Consider the following 12118-nt stretch of genomic DNA (forward strand, 5'->3'; position numbering starts at 1 on the left):
TTTAAAGAGTGAGAAGTGGGAAAGTAGTGGTTTATGTTCCATTGCTGACGAAAATTATTACCAAGATCCGCTGTAGAATCAGCAGTTATGCAGTAAATTTGGATATGTCGGCAGGTGCGAGTTTCAGCAACCAGAAATTTGCTACATAACAGTGGCTGAATTTAACAGTGTACCCTCGGTGCTTGTCATAAAATCCAATAAGTAATTTTGCCGTTGAAATGAGATGCAAATGGTGTACCTTGTGGCCGGCTTCCACATGTGTGTGTGCCAGCTCCCTACGTCTGCCGTCCCCCTAATTGCTACTCTTCATTACGGGTATGTTAATTGTGGTTTGGAATACTGCCCACTGTTTCGCCAAGAGCGGCTAGCTGGATCACGTCAGTGGGACTTTCGATTTGAACAATACAGACTACGGATGTATGCCAGGGAACATTATGTCTTGAAGTAGTTTGCCATCAGCTGTCACGCCAGTGAATGTTTCAGCATAAGTCGCGTGAGAAATTGCCATTTATTTCTGATTTCTGCCTTTGGTCGCTTAAAATGTCCCCACAAGACCACAGAGTCCGTAGATGGCAGCTAATGTCACACTGCCGTTGTGGTCGGTAAATTGAGGTTTAGTAGCTGTTTTGTATTCCTACGCAACCACGCTTGTGCAGAGACAAAGTGCGCAGTAATATATCAGCTTAGCACCACGTAAATGCTACATACATGCAGTACAAATTCTCGTTCATGTAATAAGTAAAACTCAGATAAAACGTGTCCGATAGTCCTTTTTCCCGTTACATTTATTCCCCATAAGACATGCAAGAAAGCCACGTTTACACGTAACCACGCCGTACGATAATCAATTTTGAATCAGAAGTACTTGAGCGAAGTAGCAATTGCAAAATAGAGTCAGCTGTACTAAGCTTCCTGCTCTTACTCCAAAATTTGCAACTCGTATTCCTCTATTCCATTGCGTCACATTATTGCTCTTTCACCTCGGTGCTTCTTTCCTTCCACAATGTTTCTAGCTGCGCCCGCTTGTTATCACTCCAACTCGTTCCTAGTACAATGGTACGTGCGATGGACACGATGTAAGATGAATCACAATAAGTTGTCATCTGTTTATTTACATTGAAAAGATATCACCACGTGATTATGGTGAAGTGTAAGTTTACACTAATTATGAGCGAAAGAATTTTTAACACGCGCCGCTTTTATATGGCTACTGCCGTTTAAGTTCATACAAAACCATTTTAAGAAACTTTTTTGGCATAAATCATTATATGTTCCTCAAAATCCTCATCTTTAAAATTCAAACATTTTTACATGCTTTCGAACGTATTCTGTAAGTACTTTCCTCACACTGATAAAACAGAAGTAGTGTAGGTTCCTGCTGTTCCCAATGTATACAAACGATTTAGAAGACGATTTGAGCAACCCTCACGGTGGTCATTTACAGTCTACTAAATTAATCAGAAGGCAACGGCTTTGCCGCAGTGGATACACCGGTTCCCGTGAGATCACCGAAGTTAAGCGCTGTCGGGCGTGGCCGGCACTTGGATGGGTGACCATCCAGCCGCCATGTGCTGTTACCATTTTTCGGGGTGCAGTCAACCTCGCGATGCCAATTGAGGAGCTACTCGACCGAATAGCAGCGTCTCCGGTCAAGAATAACCAGCATAACGACCGGGAGAGCGGTGTGCTGACCACACGCCGCTCCTATCCGCATCCTCATCTGAGGATGAAACGGCTGTCAGATGGTCCCGATTAGCCACTTGTGGCCTGAAGACGGAGTGCTTTAATTCAACTAAATACATTGGAATTACAGATATGAACAACTTAAATTGGAACGATCACAAAGAAGCCAATTCAGAGACTGGGTTTTATTGGCAGAACGCTTAGAAAAATCAACAAATCTACTAAAGAAACCGTCTACAGTGCGCTTCGTCATCGTCTTCTGGAATAATGCTGCGCGGTACGAGATACTTACCGGATAAAATCGTCGGAAAATGTCGTAAGCGTTCAGAGAAGGCCACCTCGCTCTGCGTTACCACTAAACAGGGGAGGGAGTGTTGCGGATTTGATAAGCGATTTGGAGTGGCATCTTTTCACGAAATGTCAATCAGTAACTTCCTCTTGTGAATGCGACGGGTAGAAATTACCACCGAAATAAAACGGCGTTCGCACGGAGAGATTTAAGTGCTTGCTTTTCCCTCGTGCTACTCGAGATAGGAACAATCGAGAGACAGTCTGAAAATAATTGGATGAACGTTCCGCCAATGACTTCAGTGTGAAATGTTGTGCAGTTATGCAGATGTAAATGATACCTCAAAAAAGAGGTTTCGGAAGGATTCAGCAGCCGCTAAAGGTGATTAAGACAGCTGTCTTCGCAGTTATTTTGCCTGGCAACAGAAAGACGTGATGCCATAAATCAACTGAACACTGACATCGAGACATCTCCGTTTTGTAATCTCTTATATAATCAACTGTTTTACGTGGTGTGAGGCAGCCGACAATGTCGTGGTGTAAAAGGTAGCAAGTTTCCGATTATATTTTTTCAGTGGCTTATGGCAAAGAATTTGTAGTTTCCATTCACCACTGACTGTTCTTCTATCTTGTAAAACTGGTCGCAAAATTTCTAGTGTAACCACAGAAACAAGTGATAATTTTCTTGGAAATGCTTGTATTCAGTTCATCTTAGAGCACTTAGAAAGATGGTTCTACTTAGCCAACAGCGAGTACTAATATATCCAAATTTAATCTACTGCTACGATGGTGTATACGTATTTTGCGAACAGCCAACCGAGACTGTGCGCGTTACTTCTGGAAAGCTATTGAGAGACAGGTCGCACCTCCGTGTACTCAGCTACTAAATCAATTGCTGTCGAGCAATGCATTTAACGACTTCAAATAGGTAGCTTCGGTAAATGAGTCATGGGTATTGGCTTTCAAAACATCACTAACACTACACTGCATGAAAAAGCGATTCAGTAATTACTAAATTAAAATCTAGGCCCATATGAATCCAGAGTTAATTCCATTCTTATTCAGTTTGCACTAGTCAGTCAGTGACTTTGAAATAATGTTTAATTCAGCACACGACAAAAGAAGCATCTAATAAAAGCTGGATACTAGCTTTAATTAGTTTGGTAAAACTTTAAGTTAGGGAAAAGGGGATCAAAAGCAATTAACATCGAAACATATTTGTTGTCTGAAACACAGCTACGATAGACACGCAGTGGTTGTAAGATTGTATGTCAAGTGAAAATTACATGTAAGAACACCCACTCGCTTGCCAACGGCTTTGCCGCAGTGGTAACACCGGTTCCCGTCAGATCACCGAACTTAAGCGCTGTCGGGCTGGGCTAGCACTTGGATGGGTGACCATCCGGTCTGCCGAGCGCTGTTGGCGAGCACTCAACCATTGTGAGGCAAACTGAGGAGCTTCTTGACTGAGAAATAGCGGTTCCGGACTCGTAAACTGACATAAGGCCTGGAGAGCGGTAAGCTGACCACATGCTCCTCCATATCCGTGTCTAGTGACGCCTGTTTGGTGAGGATGACACGGTGGCCGGTCGGCGCCATTGGGCCTTCCAAAGCATGTTCGGGCGGCGTTTAGTGTTTTTTCTTTTTTTTTTACACCTGCTCTGATGATTTAGGATGGGCCTTCATGAACCTTCATGAATTATCAGAAAAGGCCTAACTCTCCTCCTTTTTAAGCAGCCGATGCCGCTCGATAATCTCACTACAATTATTGTGTCGAAACGCAGGCTGTGGATGGTGCATGTGGCTGTCACTGTAACTCGCCAGGCAACACTCAGGCCGACTCTCAGTGTTGGAGTTTTGCATCCTTCCACATCCCAGAGAATAATGCCTGCTTTAAATCTAGAATTGAAAATATTTACGGAATATTTCGCCGGTTCTGGGAGGAACACAGACTGAATAATTTCTTTAATACAAAGTATTACTCTTCCATAATTTTTACGAAGCCGAAAGCCTCTTCATACCGAAGTATGAATTAAATACAGATCCCAAAAAATTATTTGCATCACCGCGGCTCCCGGAACTCTTGAAGACAGAAGTTGACTTTGTATATTGCATCACAGACGCATTCTCTCTCTGACTGTTCAGAGACGTCACCAAACCCGCCCAAAGATGTAAACAAGCATGCATGAGTAACCCCTATTAGACGGAGGGGGTCCGATAGCCGAGAAGTTCCTGTGAGTCCTCCAGGAAGGAAGTACACAGCTCATGTGGTCTGTAGTTCAACCATGCCTAGACGGTCAATACCACGGTTCAATCGCGTCAGGAAGGGCTGTCAACATGGGAAGTATCCAGGCGTCTCGGAATGAACCAGAGCGATGTTGTTTGGACATGGAGGAGATACAGAGAGACAGGAACTGTCGATGATATGTCTCGCTCAGGCCGCCCAAGGGCTACTACTGCAGTGGATGACCGCTACCTATGGATTATGGCTCGGATCCTGGCAGGGTCACCATATGAAACGTCCCCTTGGAAAAATTTATGAATTACTGTGCTGGAAAACCTCTTACGTTATTTGCTTTTTAAACAGCTGAGCAAAACTGAACGTACTCAGACATTACTCTTTTTACTTGTTCTGATCAACACTAAACTGACACACAATATTTTTAGTGCAACGCAACCTGACTTTCAACAATCCCTAAAAAAGAATGGCCTTGACTAACAATAACCTATAACTTTCATGAATCACTTACCACACAAAAACCTTCGTTACTCGAAGTAATGCAATACAGCGAGGGCCAATACTGCCAGCTAAATAAAAGATTCTAACTACTGAAGGTACTAACTACTGATAGGCATAGTCAGCAAATGAAAGATTTTGATAGAGAACAAACAATGTATTTACCTTAATAGTGTTCAAAAGTCATAATATATATATATATCAGTTCATGACATCCAGTCTTACAAATTTACTCTCTCTGATGGACACACGTCCAGATCATCCGCTCTCGAAACTCCGCCATCTCTCTCCCCACATCCACCACTGCTGGCGGCTCACCTCCAACTGCGCAACGCTACGCGCTGTAACAGCCAACTGCCCAACACTTCAATAGCAAATTCGAACAATGCAAACCAGCCACAGACCGCACACAGCACAGTCAGTGAGTTTCATACAGAGCGCTACGTGACGATACCAACATAAAAACCTACACAGCCTACTTACACCCTACAGAAAGGCTCGAATAATGCTTTTCGTGCAGCCACAGGACGTCGTGTTACGACTAAAACTGTGCGAAATAGGCTGCATGATGCGTCCATGGCCAGGTCTATCTTTGCAACCACGACACAATGCAGGGCGGTACAGATGGGCCCAACAACACGCCGAATGGACCGCTCAGGATTGGCGTCACGTTCTCTTCACCGATGAGCCTTCAACCAGAAAATCGTCGGAGACGTGTTTGGAGGCAACCCGGTCAGGATGAACGCCTTACACCCAGCAAGGCGAAGGTTCCCTGTGGCTTTATGTGCGCTGACGTGCGCCGCTGGTGGTCATGGAAGGCGCCGTAACGGCTGTTCGATACGTGAATGCCATCCTCCGACCTACAGCGGAACCATATCGGCAGCATATTGGCGAGGTATTCGTCTTCATGGACGTGGGTTCGCTCCTCCATCGTTCACATCTTGTGAATGACTTCCTTCAGGATAACGACAGCGCTCGACTAGAGTGGTCAGCATGTTCTTCAGAGATGAACCCTATCCAACATGCCTGGATCGATTGAAAAGGGCTGTTTATGGACAACGTGACTCACCAACCACTCTGAGGGATCTACGCCGAATCGCCGTTCAGTAGTGGTACAATCTGGCCAACTGTGTCTTCAAGAACTTGTGGATAGTATGCCACGACGAATACAGGCATGCATCAGTTCAAGAAGGCTTGCTACTGGGTATTGGAGGTGCCTGTGTTCAAATGGTCAAATGTGTGTGAAATCTTACGAGACTTAACTGCTAAGGTCATCAGTCCCTAAGCTTACACACTACTTAACCTAAATTATCCTAAGGACAAACACACACACCCATGACCAAGGGAGGACTCGAACCTCCGTGGGGACAAGTCGCACAGTCCATGACTGCAGCGTCTAAGACCACTCGGCTAAGGCCACGCGGCGGTACCTGTGTGTACAGTAGTCTGGACCACCACCTCTGAAGGTCTCGCTGTATGGTGGTACAACACGTAATGTGTGGTTTTCATGAGCAATAAAATGGGCGGAAATGGTGTTTGTGTTGATCTCTACTCCAATTTTCTGTACAAGTTCCGGAACCCTCGGAACCAATGAGATGAAAAACTTTTTTTGATGTGTTTATTAGAGTGGAACATTAGCACTTTGCATTCATGATATTAACCTAGAATTGAAGGTTACCGCCCTTAGTAATCGACGAGTCTGTAGTGTCCTGAGCTTGAGAGAGAGAAGAAGTGTGTGGAAACGGTGTCTCCTATACCATCTGTCTGTCGAGATCGCACCAAAAATTTCATTCACGAATGAAATAATTCTGCACAACACTGGACAAGGTGTAATTGTGAAGTTGCTGTTATTATTCCACCAAAGAACTGTGTAAAAGGCGCCTGTGCACTGAGAACATTCTGGGCCGCGAATTTATGTTACTGACTCTCTTCTTTGCCCACCAATGTGCGGTGCTGCCATGCTCAAATTTCAGAACATCTCAGTCTCAACAGTAATTTTAATAATGTGGCGTAATATCGTTTCTTGCTCGTTTGTGGAAAACTCCTCCATCCCACGAGGGCTTGGCGTCAGATGGACAGAACATGCTTTTACCCCGCTGGCGAAAACGCACAGGAAAGAAAACTAAATAACTCGACTTTCTTTGCGTCCTGTAGGGAAGTAAAAAACTGTTTAAATGGTTTCTCAAACCAACCAGTACTTCGGGAAGTCGAGAAGTCGCTGAACTGTACACAATATCAACTGCAGAGCGCTTCGACGCACCCACACCTACTTGTAAAAGTGCCGATTTATTTACTAGGGGGTCATCGTTGTGCACTACATTCCTACAGCTCATTAGGCCGCATAAGGCACAAAACAATTACAGGCATTGGCTGCAAGCGGGCAATGATTGAAACTAATGGGAAGAGTTGAAAATTTGTGCCGGGCTGTGATTCGAAAGTAGATCTGCAGGTTACTAGGCGGATTCTCTTGCCACTAAGCGATCCGGATAGTGGTCATTGCGACATCACAGATTACTCTAGCACGCCTCCCGTCAGATCCAGATCCTCAACTTACACACATACTACTAATGTAGTGCCCCCTGGCCACTGTCCTCCTTCCTCTTGGTATTTCACCGATTTCATTAAGAGTGTATATATTATATATGACCCGTGAACACACGCCTCTAGTAAATAAATCGCCACTTTTACAAGCAGACTCATGTGCGTCGAAGCGCTCAGCAGTTGGTATTGTATTACCACATTTGCATACAATAATAAGGGTCGGCAGATTAGGTGAATCATACGGTCACGGCTATTACACCTCCCTTTGTCGGCGGCGTCTCACAAATGTACCTACGACCATAGGGAGTATCACAGTGGTAATCCCGTCCTATCGTCCCACTGGGTCTAACTGTTGGCTTTCCAGACCTCAGATCGCAAACATAATCTAATATTAGACAGGCGCAGATTCCCAGTCGTAATAGGTAAGATTAATAAATAGAAAAAGAGAGCTTGACACTGACTGTCAAAGATATCATTGCTGTAATTAGCATTAAAATCAAATTGATTGGTAGAAACATGAATCATATGGTGGTTAATTGAATTAGTACGATAAAAATTAGATGTGTCGAGTCGTGCAATTTTAGCATTTGCTGTTACCAAACGACAAGAGCGTGTTTCTGAGCTTTGATGAAAATGTTCCGAATCCATCAGGAATAAGTCATTCGCAATTAAATTTTGACGCCAAAATAATGTTCTTGAATATTCGGTACGACAAAGGATGACCCATTCTCGTGCTCAGAGACGTGCCGATGCTATTCAGTTATATATGGTGCCTGAAAAGTTCGCTGAATGGTCTCAGAAAATAAAGGAAACAAGAGTTATAAAGCTATTTGAAACTGTCAGCTTCTTGTGGAATCACTCGAAGCACCGGAGTCACGCATTGTTGTTGCATATCTGCTATGTCTACGAATGTTTGTGAACATTATTGCTTTCGCTGTCTGCTTACCTTCAAGCCTTCTGATCTCATTCTCAAAGACCGCCGCCGATCACCATCATGCATCAATCGCACTCGTGTCCTTGCTTAATGGATCATAAAATTAGGGAAAACGGCGACAGAGCCCCATGGAATGTTATTGTAATGTACGGTGTTGAAGCAATGAGTTCTTGGGGCTTAAACGCTTTAGAGACGGAAAAGACGGTGTCGATGATGAGGTGCGTTCGGGTCAGTACGCACAATCCGAGACAACATCGAGCGTGTGCGACGGACGCTGGTGGATGAGCAGGCTCTGAATGTGGCACTGATGGGGAAAGATATCGTCCGTGCTCTTTGAAAGGAAACATCCCGGCATTTGCCTCGAGAATCGGAAATCCTAATACTCCATGCCCGAATGTGGATTTGAACCGTTGTCCTCCCGAATGCGAGTCGAGTCTGCTCATCTCCGCAGCACATAGCTCGGGAAAGGCTCCCGAGGATGACACAGTGTTTCGCTTTTGCAGGTACAATAACAGCGTCTGGAATCTTGGAAAGAGGACCGCAATGACGTACGTACGAGAAGGTGGGCCCACCACCACCGATCCGAATGACTTATTACGGCGCGACGGCCGCAACAGGTTTGAGACTGTCGCTCCCGCCTCCGTACAAGCGCTATTCATTCCTCTTGGCTCCCGCTCGATTTCCAAAGCACGCCGCCATGCCCTACTAACGTAATGCACTGACAGAAAAAATTCGCAACGCCAAAAAAAAAAAAAAAAATTTACGTAGGAATACATTTGTCAAGGTAACATGTTACAGTAATTAATGTTGCAAGATCACAGGTTAACGTAAGAGCGAGATAAGCCAATGCAAATATGAAACGCTCGTACAGTATTAACCGTTGAAATCGTCAGTATGTGGACTGCAAGCATGAAAACTTGGCAATTATTGTGTTTTACAGGTGCCGGATGTCTGTCTGGCTGTTGGTCCGTCAACACAAGGGCGGCTAACGCTGTTTGTGGATGACTCTGGATTTGTCGTCCGATGATATCCCATATGGGCACGATTGGAGACCGATCTGGTATTGAACAGGGCAAAGCAACCTGTTGGCACTATGTAGAGTGTGTTGTGTTACAACAGCGGTATGTGGGAGAGCGGTATCCTGTTGGAAAACACTCCCTGGAATGCTTCTGATGAATCGCAGCACAACAGGTCGAATTACCAGATTAAAGTACAGTTTTGCAGTCAGGGTGCGGGAGGTAACTTCATGTGTGGTCCTACTGTCATCCACGCAAGAGCATAACTACTGGTGCAGATCCAGAGTGTCTAGCATGCAGACAGGTTGGTTGCTGGCCTAACCAAAGCACAGGCCACTGGCACCGACACAGAATCACCTTTCATCAGAAAACACAATGGACATCCATCCTGCCCTGCAATGGGCTCTCTCTGAATTCGCAGATGGTGGTGGTTTGGGTCAGTGGAACGCTGTGATGCCGGCTGGTGCTCAAATTGCTGTTGCAGATGTAACGCGTTGCGCGAGGGCCATGCGCCAAACGCACGGCTCTTTCACGTCGCTAGTGTGACACGTCTGCAATTCGAGTGGTAATAGATCTGGGTAGACATCATCATTCATGCGCAGAAATACGCCTGCCAACTTCCGTTCATGTCGCACTGCCCCTCCTTAGTGTTGCGATTTTTTCCGTAAGTGCATTTCAGCGAGGAAAATGCATACGTGGAAGATATCAGACCCCTGCAACTGATCCCAAGGGAAAATTTGGCCCATGTTTTCGACGGTACCTAGTTATGACCAACTGAATATACAGCTTTTGAACTTCGCGGGCACACAATGTTTCTCACTCACTCCGCCTCACTGCAGTCAGTGAGTGCCTGGAGCGCGAAGCACTGTACAGCGGGGTTACAGCCAGCGCCCTTATATTCGCGGAATGTTAACGGCAAGGATGACAAGAGGGGGGGGGGGGGGGAGGCGTTACTTGAAATATTTTTCGAGAACACGCTGTTTCACATGAAAAGAGTGTCTAATATTTCAACCTCACGAACATGTATGCTCAATATTACTTATACGTATATACTAGCTGAGCACCTTGTGTTGTCATGAACTGTTCTAGGCAAATCCGATAGGTGAAAAACCCGAACGACGGACCCATCGGGCACCTTTTCTTGTGCCACTTACATGCAGCTACCACTGTTAGCGCCGGCGTGATAGCCACGCGATCTGAGGCGTCTTGACACGTTTCGCGGTGCTCCCTCCGTCGGATGCACGAGTCCTCCCTCGGGCATGGGGGTGTATGTTGTCTTTAGCGTAAGTTAGATTAAGTAGTGTGGAAGCCCAGTGACCGATGGCCTGAGCAGTGTGATCCCGTAGGAACTTAGAACTTACCACATATTTCCAATTTTCCTACTGCTCCTTTATCACTCTGCTCCTCTCTCCATCTGCTCTTCTCTATCCGTCTACTCCTCGCCACTCTAGTTCCAACGCCTCCTCCACCCTCTTTGTCAAACTCTTCCTGCCCTCTCTCTGTCCATCTCCTCCTCGCCATCTGCTCACCATTCCTTTCTATATCCATCTCCTCCTTAGACCTCTCTCTCTTCATCTCCCTGTTCTCTGACATTTCCTCCTATCCTTCTTTTTCATCTCCTCTTCCCCCATCTCCCCACCAACTTTCCCAACTGTCCATCTCCCTCTCTTTTGTTTCTCTGTCCATCTCCTCCTTCCCTCTCACTATATTTTGTTGTTGTCGGGGTCTTCAGTACGATGACTCTTTGACACAGTTTTCCATGCAGCTCTGTCCTATGAAAACCTCTTCGTCTCCTTCTACGACTTTTACTCCCCACGTTTCCCTCCAGTACTAGAAAACCACCATCAATAGCGTGCAGTCAGAATCTACTGTCATCGCTGAAGTGATCCTGACGGCACCAGTTGAGCCGTGCGCGTCGATGGTATGGCGTGAATGGAAGATGGGCTGGAGACGTGCGTACCTGTAGTGCAGTTCGTATTTACACGTCTGGGCTAACAAACCCTCTAAACAGTGCTGGGGCAGCTGTGCGATATGTCGCTGCTGCCCTTATAGTTTTACGAGCCTAGCAGGCGTCTGTGCTGCGTGGACGTCCAGAACATCGTCTACGAATATGCGAGTGTTCACGTGACCACTGATAGCAGCATCGTTGCACAACTGACGCACCACGTCCAGCGTTTGTGGCAAAGCTCTGAAAAGACCAAGGCCACAGTTTGAGCGGATTCAGACTCACCCAGTTGGCTGTATGAAGCACTAACGCTTCTACGTGGCTTGATTGTCTTCTTGCTTCACAAGTCTGCACCAGAGGGAGCCTTCTGGCTGCGAGCGCTCCCTATTAAAGGGTAGACACAGATCGTGAATTGGTACTACACTGTCTGTTGGTGGACAACTCTGAAACCATTATCAGTAAATTCATTACCACCAGGCGGTATATGCGTCATCGGATGAAAATTGATGTCTTCGTCCCAGGTGTACTAATTCTTTTTTCCTTTAGTGTATCTACGAGAGGCGTTCAATAAGCCATTCAACAAATTTTTTTCTGAAAGCAGTTCGTCGTCATGATTCCAATACATCATAGTATTCCTCGCCCTTTTGGCTACAAAACCCTATTTTCCAACATAACCTTCGTTCAGTGCAACGCCTGATTTCACCTTACTGGGAAGTTCTAAATGCTCGCATGGTGTCATTCTACTGTTGAACGTCGGAGCCAATGTCTTGTTGCATCAATAATCTCCACATCATCCACGTACTGCTTCTCCCGGAGTGCATCCTACATTGGGCGAAAAAGTTGGAATGTGCGAAATCCGGGCATTATGGTGGATGAGGGAGAACGGTCCTATGGCGTTTTTTGAACTCCTCTCGGGTGCACAGATTTGTGTGAGGCTTTGTGTTGTCATGGAGAAGGAGAAGTTCTTTTGCATT

At 45.7% G+C, this 12118-nt stretch overlaps 1 protein-coding gene and 1 pseudogene across 1 annotated transcript in view; both read left to right on the forward strand.

Annotated features, from left to right (window-relative positions):
• LOC124805405 (zinc finger protein 74-like) overlaps positions 1–12118 on the forward strand; it is a 517252-nt gene that overhangs the window by 130857 nt on the left and 374277 nt on the right. The window lies entirely within an intron of this gene.
• On the forward strand, positions 3280–3397 carry LOC124709234 (annotated as a pseudogene).

This window comes from Schistocerca piceifrons, chromosome 7 (genome assembly GCF_021461385.2).
Source record: "Schistocerca piceifrons isolate TAMUIC-IGC-003096 chromosome 7, iqSchPice1.1, whole genome shotgun sequence".
NCBI lineage: Eukaryota > Metazoa > Arthropoda > Insecta > Orthoptera > Acrididae > Schistocerca > Schistocerca piceifrons.